Here is a 12,384-nt window from a genome sequence, read left to right as displayed (position 1 = left end):
CCCAGATCCGACCCGTGGATCCGATTTAATTTAAAATATACTCCCTCCGTCCCTGAAATAAGTTCCTCTTTGTCCATTTTGGGACGTCCCCCAAATAAGTTCCTCTTTTTTTCTTTCTATTTTTGGACAACTACCCCACCACTAATAATACTTTATTTATTCTTACTTTTCACTTTTTCACCACTCCCAATACTAATTATAACACTTTTTCATATTTTCACCACTTCCAATATTAATTATAATATATTTTTTTTCCATTATCAATACACTTTACCATTTTCCTTAAAACCCGTGCCGTCCCCAAAGAGGAATTTATTTTGGGGACGGAGGGAGTATTATTTATTTTTTATATTTATTTTATTAATAATATTAGATATATTAAGAACATTCGTCCCCTTCATTTCTCTCCCAACTCTCGCGCTGCCTCTCGACTCTCGCCGCTCGCCGTTGGACTCTCGCTCCAGTCGGTCCGCCGACGGCGTCAGAGGCTTCGAGGAGTAGGAAGGGGATGTTCTCGGCCTGGAGGCGCGTATGACGATGACGCCGATGTTGTCAGAGGGTTGGGGAGAGAGGGGATTGCGTTGGGCGGGGAAATCTGCGATGGGATGGCGTTAGGAGGTCTGAATAATTTGAATTTGGAAGAGGGGAAATGGGTTGAGGAAGAAGAAAGCGGCCCGACATTTTTCGTGCGAATTGGATTTGTATTTTTCATTTTTGGTAGATTAGGTTAGGAGGTATCTACTTGAAGTTGATTAGATAGTTGTTCATCTAATTAATGGCTGCCTTTCTTCTCTGATTTTGTTTTGTTACTGATTTTAGTTTTCTCCTATTTCTTCCTCATACTTGCGACTCCAGCCGCTTCATTCCCATCGCCGGTCTCCTTCTCCAATTCGTCCACCCGCCGCCGGCGAAGGCGGGAACAGCAGCAGCACGCTCCGGTTCGTGCGACTCCAGTCCATTTTTTTCTCTCGGTCACTCCAATTTTGCCCAAATGTTGTTGATTTTGTGAATTTAATTTGAAAACAGTAGATCCGTGGATCTGGACCCGCGGATCCGTGGATCTGACGGATCTGGATCTGGATCCAAAATTTTCAGATCCGCGGATCTGGATCTGGTATATGAAAACGGATCTGGATCTGGTATTGGCCAGACCCGATCCAGATCCGGCCCGTTGCCATCCCTACACGTTATGTTTATCCTAAATTATTTCATTTCCGTTGTCTCAATATTTGATGCTGTTGTAGATGTCAATCTAGCTCGAAATTTGTGGGCGGCCGATTAATCCGTCATCCGAGAGGGTTAGGGTTGAATATTTTCAACTCGATAAAAATTACAATTCGATTAGTCCGTAACCGAATAGTCCTGCACCCGATAGGACCGGCCCGACTAACCCAATGGGCTAGCCCGAAACTCGAATATTTAATATTAAATATTTAGATATAAAAATAAAAAAAATGACAAAATATTATAAAGTCTCATCATTTCACTTTTCTGTATTTTTGTGATGCTTTGCATCTATGAATTCAAACTATTGTTGGATATTTTATTGTTTTTTCGTTAACAAAGTTGAACATTTTATTGTTTTTTTTTTATGAAATTGAGTTTTATTAAAAAGGAAAAAGAAAAAACCCTTGAAGGCACAAGAAAGCAAACTTAGGGCCCGAGACTCGAAAAGAGCTCGTAAAACAAAAACATCAACGCATAGGACAGCTTAAGTCAAAAGACAATACTTGGCAATAAAATCAGTCGTCCAACTCCATTTCATCCGACCAACGGCCGTGCGCGATATTGTTCATAGCACGCATAGCACTATTGTTGCTATGATCAACCACAAAGTCCCTCGGCTTATATCCCATTTCCTCCGCATTTCTTAGACGACCTTTTATGTAATCTATCGGATTCGGATTCAGTGGCACGCGCGAACGTTCCATACCCTTTTTAGGACGACCCGGTCCACGCTTAGGTGGAACTTGCTCAACGAGCAATTCCATCCCTTGAGTAACCTGCGCCTCGAGCCTGCTAATACGATTAGCAATATCCTCTTGATCCGGAATGATCCCCTGAGACTCCGCCCTATCCTTCAAATCAGGAGTAGGGTCCTTCTCCCGTTGTGTATTCATGGCAGCTGCTTTCTGAACCTGTAACTCATCAATATCCTCCGACTGCATATTTGGAGAAGTAACAACCTCTTCCCCATGCTGACCTTTGCTGCTCCCGGAGTCTTCATCTCCTATGAAAGTCGTAGGTCCCTTACCAGCCGACAAATCATGTCGCTTAGTGATGCCATGATCCTCCTGAAAATCATCAGCCCCATCCTCATTCAGACGCTCCGCACTAACCTCCCCAATTTCATTTAGAGACATATCGGGAGACTCAACAACAAAGTTTTCGTCCACCCTGTCACTATCTGTTTCGGCCACCTTCTCATCATCTTTATGAAACACGTCGTAACGGTTTTCCAATCCAATCGGCGGAAGATCACTATCCTTGACATTAGGGTAATAAACCTGTTCCTTAGGCTGCCAAGCAGGCTTCGGATCCACCTTAGCATCTCCTTTATGATCAGCCGCTTCCTCATTCTTCTGGTTGCCTTTTGCTTTCGCAGCTCTCCGGCATTTATCCGTGGAATGACCAGTGATTTTACAATGAGAACAGAACAACGGCAAAGATTCGAAACCAAATTCAATATAGAAAGAATTATTACCATCATCGATGTACATTGAATTGAGAAGGGGCAGCGCCATATTGATTTCCACAAGGACCCTGGCGAAGTGCCCCACTTGGCCATTAGCAGAAACGTTGTCAATACGCAACGGATGTCCTAGGGCTCGACCAATATTAGCAATGATAACTGGAGTCCATAATTCCACCGGGAGATAATACACCCTGACCCACACTTGTGCAAGAGATGAAGTTTCTTTATAAGGATCAAAGTATCGGCACCATTCTCGAAGACGTATGTGACCCGTTGAAAGCTGGAGGACCGCATTTCCTTTTGCCTTCTTTTTGCTTCCACCGTCTTGAATTTGATAGTAAAGAAACCCTTAGCCATAGGAATGAATTGGCAATCCGAGCACTGCCAGATACGCTGCAACTCTAGCGTAATATCCGCGAACGAACGCGGCTTGTCGCCTTTGCGAAGGATCATCCTCCCGATCAAAGCAAACTGAAATTCATCAAGACGCTGTTGATACTCTGATTTCGGGATCGATAAAGTAACGACCTCCCCCTCACGTTTCGAATGAAGTGTACGAAGACCATAAGCAGGAAAATCCGGCTTCTTGATCATGGTAGGACGAACTTTCGCGGCATAAGAGATAGGTCCGCTGCACGACGGGATTACCTGTTCCGAGTCGTTTAATCCTCCAGAAGGCTTTTCTGTATCAACATGAGGCGTCGACTGCTGCCCAGCAGCCACTGCGCCGGACGGTTGCCGATACAGAACAGTTGATTTCGAGCGAAACACGTCAAAGTTAGATGATACCGGGGGAAGGTTGAGGCCCCCCTTTTCACTATTGAAAGCCGGCGAACTCAAGTCCGTCACCGGCGGACTCGATTGACATCCGGCGGCGACTGTGCAGCTGGGGACCTGCTGCGGTGTGGTGGGCGAAGATCTGGATCGGGCAGATTTCCTTCGATCTTGATCGGCGGCGCCAAGATAAGGATCGGGCAGATCGGGATCGGCAGCGCCGAGATCTGGAGGCTGCTGACGGCGTCCTTCCATCACATCTTAGCTACTGCCGACGGAAGGAGGCTGTTGAACATTTTATTGTTACCAACTTATTTTATATGTTATGCAATCTTAATGTTTTTTTCAATATCTTATATTTTTGCATTTCATGCTTGCTATATAATTTATATATTTGATTTTATTTATATTTTATACATTATACATTAGATCATTTAAAATAACAAAATACAAATGATTATTTTATTTTACGCATTTAAGCCGACTAACCCGATGGGCTAGCCCGAAACTCGAACGTTTAGGGTTAGGGTTGAAAATTTATAACCCGACGAAATCTCCAGCACGATTAGCCCGTACCCGATTAACCCGAAACCCGATAGGGCTGGCCCGAAACCCGGTGGGCTGGCCCGATTGACATACCTCTTCGATAATTAAATCATACTTCTTCTTTGTACGAATTATAGTGTGGTTTGAAGGGTATAAATTTTAAGTTGGGAGATGTATATAAAATAAAATAAAAATGAGACCCATATCTAAAATTAGTGAAAAGGAGATCCATTGAATTGATGTGTTAAATAATTAATATTTTTTTGTAAATATAGAATATGAAATAAGATTATAATATAATAGTTTTTTAAAAAAGAAAGATTACCAATTTTTGTGGACGGAGGAAAGCAGTAATAAGGCTACGATTTTCATGGACGGAGAAAGTACATATTAAGAAAGTAGAAAAATGTATATATATATATATATATATATATCTATAATTGTATTAACGATTATTATTAGTATAAAATAGCCCGAATTTATAAAAATTACAAATATAACTTGAACTTATGTATGTTGTTCAGTTTATAGCTTGAGTCAAAATTTCATTTGCAAATGTCTTTTTTCACTTAAGAGTTCAAATTTGAAACTGATTTGAAATTAAATGTTTGGGAGTTAGAGATACAAAGTCTAATGGAATTTTTTTAGTTGCCAAGTTTCAATTGACTAAAATTTTAACTCGGCTATAAACTAAATAACGTATATAAGTTTAGACTATATTTATAAATTCTTGTAAATTCAGGCTAAAAGTCATCATGAAGTAAAAAATTAGGCTAAGTTTTAATAATAATCCTTTTAATAATTATTTTCTTTTGTCTTCAAGGGGTGCCCTATAATTGTTCTAATAAAAGAAGGGATAAATTAAAAAAAAATGTTACAATTTTACATTCAAATTTTAAGACGAGACACTTATTTAGAAATGAGGATAAAATCAAAATGGACACTTAAAAAAAAGGGATGAAGTATATCATTTTTAGGAATTATTTCTTACGCATCCTACAGACAGAGCTACAAGAGTGTTAGAAATCTATGAAAATAATTTGTTTGTTCCGAAAATCAAAGTTTCTTACGCATGCTACAAGAGTGAGAGAAATATATGAAAATATTTTGTTTGTTCCGAAAATCAAAGTTATTGATCAGATGACAGTTCATATTTATTAGATGGCAACAGCAAAAAAAAAAAAATTTATTAGATGGCTGATCGTTCTTATTTATAAAATTTAATAAATTTTATAGATGCGATTTGTATTCCAGTTAATACCTATGAAAATTTGCTAAATGTTCATGTGCAAAATCAAAATATTTGAAAGTTTGTATATTTGTTGACAAAAAATTTAATTCGTATAAAATTAAATTGTGGGGAAAATTTTATATATAAGCGCAATTACCTCTCATAATTAATTACTTTTAAACAAAGAAATTGATTTTTTTAATTCAAAAAAAAGAAAGTGATTTTTTTGCAAAATAATAGTAATAATAGAAAAACAATTATAGGTTAATAATGGATTGGGCTTTGGGCTGATGTCAAAAGTGGCTGGTCAAGCGAGTCCTCCTTTAAAAAGAAAAGTGGGTTCATACATAATATGACGGGCCATCTCAAACGGGCGGCGGGCTAGACGAGCCAATCTGAACCAAGTTGGGCCTCTCTATTTTACTCCCTCTGTCCCGCTTCAAATAATTCAAAAAATTGAGCACGAAAATTAAAAAATATGTAATAAAGGTGTAAAGTGATAATGGGACAATCCAATAATTAATGTTAAACGACTAATTTTATTGAGTGGATTTTGAAAATAGCCACTATAGAATATTAAATTTAAAAATTGTCCAAACGCATAGCTCGACTCCAAAAACTGAGGAGGGGCTTCGGTTTGAAGAAGAACATCATCAAACACATAGGCTTTAGCTGTGGCTAAAACTTGAACCTTCCAAAAATTATAATTGTTCCGATCCAATTTTAATTAGATAGGATGCATTGTGGAAAGAGGTGTGAGATTTGGTGTGAGGTTAGGTGTAGAATGAGGAGATTCCATGAAGAAAAAGCGGAAGAAGCGTGTGGAGATGATTAAGCGGTAGAAAAGGTGTAACCGCCGTGTCGAAAAAAAATAGCTAGCTCGATTCCATGTTAAATGTAAAACAAGCTAAGCTCATGCAGCCCCGTTCCTGACATTTCAGGGGCCCTAGGCAAAATAAGATAAAAGGGCCCTTTATATAATAAATACATACAAAAATGTCAATATCATAAAAAGCGATTTCTTCGAGCTTTTGCAGATGCAAAATCATTAATAATTACATCAATGTTAATATGTTCTAACATATCTTTCTCAATAGCCAAAATTGCCAAACCGTTCAACCTTTCTTGCGACATTGATGACCTCAGATAGGTTTTTATCAATTTAAGCTTTGAAAAGCTTCTTTCGGCAGATGCTACAGTCACATGAACAGTTAATAAAATTCTATAAGCAATCGACACATTCGGATAGCAATCTGCAGATTTGACAAATGTTAGAATCTCAATGGCAGACAATAAATTAGTAGGCAAAGTCAATTGCAACACTTTCAATTCTGAGTAAAGATCATCTAAATCAATATCAGATAAATTCTCATGAGAAAATGTAGAGTGAAAATTAACACAAGAATCTCTTAATTCTTTCTCACCTAATGACTTTAACTTATTTGAATCATATAAAAAACCGAAAATACCTTCAAAAGTTTTCAGTTCCTCAAATCTATTCTTTAAAGAAACAATTGCCATATCCACAACAACCAAAAAGTATCTAGTTCTGAATAACTCTTCAGGTGAATGATCTTCTTCTTCCTCATTATTCTCACCAAAGTACTTTTTCCTAATCATACGACGTTTAATTGGAAAGATAGGCTCTACATCCTTGATACAAAACCTTCTTCTCTAATCATACGACGTTCAAGTGCAACACTTTTAGCAACATTCATACTTGATACAAAACCTTTTTCTCTATACTTTTCAAAAAATGATAATACACCTTCCAATTGCTTCATAGTAGCATCAATGCACATAGACTTAGATTGTAACTTTTTGCTTACCATATTAACAGCAAAAAGAATTTCATACCAAATCACCATGCCAAACAAAAGGAAATAAAAGGAAATAAACTGCCAGAGCAGTAGACAGTGGTGACCGGTGGGCTGCCTTTTTTCGGTGGTCGCCGCCGGTGGCCGGTGCAAGAAAGTAAGAAGCAAATTAGATTATAAGCAAAACAATTTTCTGGTCGGTGGGCTGCCTTTTCCTTAATTCCTTTTCCTTTGGGATTGCAAAAGAGACGTTGGGAGTTGCGGGAAGAAGGAAAGAATGTATGATTAAGAGGAAAGGGAGGCAAAGTCAAAAAATAAAAAAAGAGGAAAGGGAGGAAACGTGTGGAATTGGAAAAGAAGAAAGGTGGTTGTGGGCCACCTTTTTTTAATTGAAAATGAAGATTGGGCTAGTTCTAATGTGGTTCTTTTTATATTTGGAGGCCCAATACATATCTGAAAATTTTTTATTCCTACATAATAATTAAAAAAAAAAAATTGGGGGCCCTATTTTGCCCTGGGCCCTAGGCGGCTGCACCCCTGGCCTAGGCCCAGGGCCGGCCCTGAGCTCATGAGAGAGATAATATGCAGAGAAGAATCAAATCTTATTAATCCATTGTTTACACTATTTATAGAGAAAACAAGCTGTAAAGCTGTAAATCTTATTAATCCATTGTAAAGCTTTTATCCATTGTTTAATCCATTGTTGATCCGATGAAATGGACGATTATCCTGAGAATAGGTACTGATTGATGTTTTGTTTTCTTTCGGATTTTGTGCCCTTAGTCTGCGTCTTTGTGCTTTCAAGGGTTGTTCTTTCTTGTGTTTTTCTTTTATATTAAATCTTAATTTAATAATAAAGCTTTAACTTAAACCTAACCTCTCTAACTGTATTTACACGTCAGCATTTAATAACTTAGGCTGCATTTACTTGGATAAAATAAATTTATCCATGGAAAAGAAAGGAAAACAAAAATTTATGCCTTGAAATGTCTCCTTTTTTTTTTCCAACATTTGACACAAAAGAGATGTTTACCATTTTTCCTTCCTTATTTTCACTTCAAAGATGGACAATATTATCCACTCAAAAATGGATGGATAATATTATCAATCCTTGAAGTGAAAATAAGGAATAAAAAATGAACATCTCTTTTGTGTCAAATGTTAAAAAAGAAAGAAGACATTTTAAAGCATAAATTTTTGTTATCCATCTTTTTCTATGGATAAATTTATTCATCAAATTAAACACATCCTTAACTAACTCTTAAGAATACAACAGCTTAAGTCTTCTAATACCCACTAATTATGTTATTTGAGAAAAAGAAACAGTACAATTTACCTTACACCTCAGTGTTAACATAGAATCGTCATTATTTGAATGTCTTATTTAGACAAGACACACATAAATCAAAATAAAGAAATGGATTATTAATGGAAATACATTAAAGGGAATCAAAGGCCAAGAGAGAAAAAGAAGCCCGTTCCCTTGAGCCAACTCCCACCGGAGATAAAATTTTCGGGCGTAAATGGCTGCGCCTGCGACGCGCTCGTGAGCACCGTGAAGCCGCGCCACTTGACCCTGTTGGCGGTGTTGGCGCCGGCGCCCTTGTTCTGGTACTCGGCGTAAAAGAGAGTGTCGAGCGCAAAGTTGCCGTCCCACGGGAACCAGCCGGCGGGATGGATGACGTTGCTGATGTCGGACTGCATCACGACGGTCCTCGAGTACTGTTTCCACGGCCGCCCGAGGTACGACGGGAAGCTGCCCTGCACCGATTGAAGGTCTGCCGTCGCGCTGATCCTGCACTTCTGGATCACGATGCCGGTGTTCTGGTTGGGGTCGTCGCGCCCCTGGGCAGTTACCATGTTTTTCTGGCTAGGATTGGGGCGGCGGGCCTGGATGTCGCAGTCCTGGAGGACGGCGGCGGCGTTGCCGAAGATGAAGTCGACGGTGCCCACGATGCGGCAGCCCGTGTAGAACTGGCGGAGGGAGTGGACGTAGAGGGTGTCCTGGAAGGCAATCATGTTGCAGTGGTAGAAGGCGCAGAGATCGGCGTTCACGCGGAGGGCCCCGCCGAGTTCTGGAATGTGATGTCTCGGGCCAGAAACCCGCCGCCAACAACCGCTGCATGCATCAAATTTTAAGAATTATCACTAGACTATATTATACTCCTTTGAGTTAATATATTACAATAGTCATTTTCATATTATAAAGATAAAGAAATATTCTTAAATTTGCAAATTCAATAATAAATTCATGATCAAATCTTTTTTTTTTTTTTAGGGGATGATCAATTCTACTTTTGGTTGTGAATAAATAGTGCAATTTACGGTTAGGAATAGATTTGGTGGTAAATTGTTATATTTAATTAAAGAGCAATATCACAAATAATAAATCTATTCATAGATAATCTTTAAAAAAAAATAATTTATTCATTCACAGGATAAAATAACAAAATTGAATACTTTTATTTAGTGTTCCCATTGGTATGGGCAAATAGATTAAGATTGCTATGCTTTCGAAAATTTTGAGATATTTCTGTTATCCTCTTCTTAGTAGGATTAAAATGCTGTCCTCCTTAATCATGGGGCATAAATTATTTTAATCGTATTACTAATTCAGAAATACTAACTAACAATGGCACATATGGGATCATTTGTTCTTTACTACCGTGTACCACTCTTAATTTATTATAATTTTTAATTATATTTTCTTCAATTTTAATTTAGATGGTCCCCATATATTATTTTGACGCGTCAAAATACCTAATAATAGTTCAAATTCAAAAACATCATTTTCTTGCACATGAACGATTGGTCCCATCTTATCTCAAAAACAAAAAGTAAAAGAAACGTTTCACCACATCTGCTCAATATGTTAAATTAGTAAAATCCACTTTTGAAATAAATTACCACAAACAATATATAATTAAACTGTTGAACATTTGATTTAGGATAATCATATTTAAATTAGGAGTAAAATAATATATAGTCATTCTAAAAAATAAAATCTAAAAAATACCACCTTTTATAAATATACAAATATACTCATTTAGGACATTTTTACCCTTATGTCGAGTATTAGTGTAATTTGCACTGATGCTCGACCACTGAAGCTCGACTTGTAATCGACAAATATCAAGCATTAGTATATTTTCTAACAATTTTCGATTACTCAACTCGCAAAGGTTGAGCATGTCGAACATTAATTAAATATATTTTTCACAAATACTCTAATGCTCGATATACTCGACTCGCAATGGGATCGAGCATATTGAGCATTAATGTATTTACCACTAATGTTTGACATGCATTAATCGAGTTTGTCGAGTAAAGATCGCGATTTCAGCAAATTTTGTTCTTTCAAATTCAAAATGGATAATATATTTTTTTAATTTTCGGATATTTTTTGTTTTTTATCTTTTATTTTTGAGAATGGGTAAAAGCAATCATAACCCTTTAAATTATATGGTAAAAACTTATTTAAAATATAGTACATCCCGGTGTGAAGTGTGGAAGGACTAACCAACAGTGGCGGAATTGAAGGTAGTGCTGCCGTCGACGACGTTCCGGCTGCCGGTAATAATGGTGTTCATCCGCCCGTCTCCAACGAACATCAAGTTGGTCTTCTTCTTCGGAATCTCCACATTCTCTCTGTAAACCCCCGCCTTTATCCTAATCACATACCTCTGGCTGCTCCCTCTCCCCTCCGGCGCCCCTGCCACAGCGGCCGCAACCGTGCGGTAGTTCCCGCTCCCGTCCGCCGCCACCGTCACGTGCGGCTTAACCGTGGAGGACTGGAGCAGGCGCCTGTCGCCGGCCGAAAGCCACTCGGGCCAGTCCCCTTGATCCTCCCCTAGCAGCCTCTTAGCATTTGCAGAGTTGAGGTTAGCGGCATCATCGGTATCGGAGAGATTCTTGATGATGGCCATGACGTTGCTGACAAGGCGGAAGACGTGCATTTGGCCGGAGATGAGAGCTTCGCGCACTTTCTCGTCGGCGCCGTCGTGGGAGAAGCCGTCGAGGCAGGACTCCTGGTTGGTCTGGGCGGCGCTGAGCAGCGTGAGGAGGTTCTCCTTGTGGGCGGCGATGGAGTAGTTCTTTTCGCCCATATCCTCGAGCTCCAGCTCGCTGTCGTGGAGCTCCTCGAGGGTGTCGTCGATCATCTCGAGGCAGTCGTGGAGGGCGACCTTCTCGCGCGGCGTGAGGGTGGCACTCTGCTGCCGCTCGATCTTCTTCACGGTGAAGAAGTTGCGCTCCACCGTGTAGATGGTGTAGTTGAGGGCGGTGAGCAGGACGTCCTTGCTGCTCTTCAAGGAGGCGGCGGGGGGAGACGCTAATGCGATGCTGGAGACGCACAGCTCCGGGTACAATGTGGCGGCGCAGGTGGACTTCACCACCGCTTCATGGTCGGATATAGCAGGCACCACTAGCAGAGATAGGAATGCTGAGAGGATTAGCATTTTTCGCTTGTTTTTGTGGTGGTGCTGCTGCATTTCGGGCAGTTGCATGTTTTCCATGGATTCTAGAGCAGTAACTAGGCTGTGTTGGTGGAAGAAGAGAGCCACTCCTATATAGGAACTACCAAGATTATCTTTTCTTTTCCTTTTTGAGGTCGAAACAAACAAGATTATCTGCTCTCTATATAGTGTGTGGTTTGGTATCAGTTGATGAATATTACAAATCAACACATGAAAAATGCGGTTGCATGCATACAATAAATATTTCGCTCAGTTTTGAAAACTCCAAAATTTGGGAGAATTCAAGAAAGCCTATCAACAATTGCACATTTATCCTTACTCCTTAATTGGGAAAGTTGATATGCACGTTTATCCTTATTCCCTAATTAGGAAAGACACCTACTACTGTCTTTGTTCAGCTTGCACTGTTTATAGCAGCAACCTCAAGTAAAAATAAAAAATACAAAAAATTATAAATAAGTACAATGTAGAGAATATAGTAAAATAATTAAATTCTATTTTTATTTTAAAAAATAAATTAAATAAATCAAAATTTTCCTTATTATACTAGTGTGTGGTGGCCAGAATGTGCATGAGTGCATAGATTTATTGTAATATGTGGTGATGACATGATTAGGGATGACAATTGGGTGGGTACGGATAGTGGTCCATGCTTATGGGAGCTTCGACCTTGCAACCCCATGCAATTAATGCAAACGGCTGATCTGCACCATACAAGTGTATATGAATTTCTTTTGTATTTAGTTTTCAAGGAGCATTTTAAAACAGTAAATAATAAATATGGTTACTTTCATGGAAATCGAGTCAAACGTTTTCTTTTATGGTTTTCTTTTGTTATTAATTCGT

At 39.0% G+C, this 12,384-nt stretch overlaps 1 pseudogene; it reads right to left on the bottom strand.

Annotated features, from left to right (window-relative positions):
- Positions 1 to 8,340: 8,340 nt before the first annotated feature.
- Positions 8,341 to 11,795, bottom strand: LOC131021411 (pectinesterase-like; annotated as a pseudogene).
- Positions 11,796 to 12,384: the final 589 nt, after the last annotated feature.

Source organism: Salvia miltiorrhiza, chromosome 4, assembly GCF_028751815.1.
Source record: "Salvia miltiorrhiza cultivar Shanhuang (shh) chromosome 4, IMPLAD_Smil_shh, whole genome shotgun sequence".
NCBI classification, from domain to species: domain Eukaryota; kingdom Viridiplantae; phylum Streptophyta; class Magnoliopsida; order Lamiales; family Lamiaceae; genus Salvia; species Salvia miltiorrhiza.
This window is presented reverse-complemented; position numbering and strand designations above follow the sequence as displayed.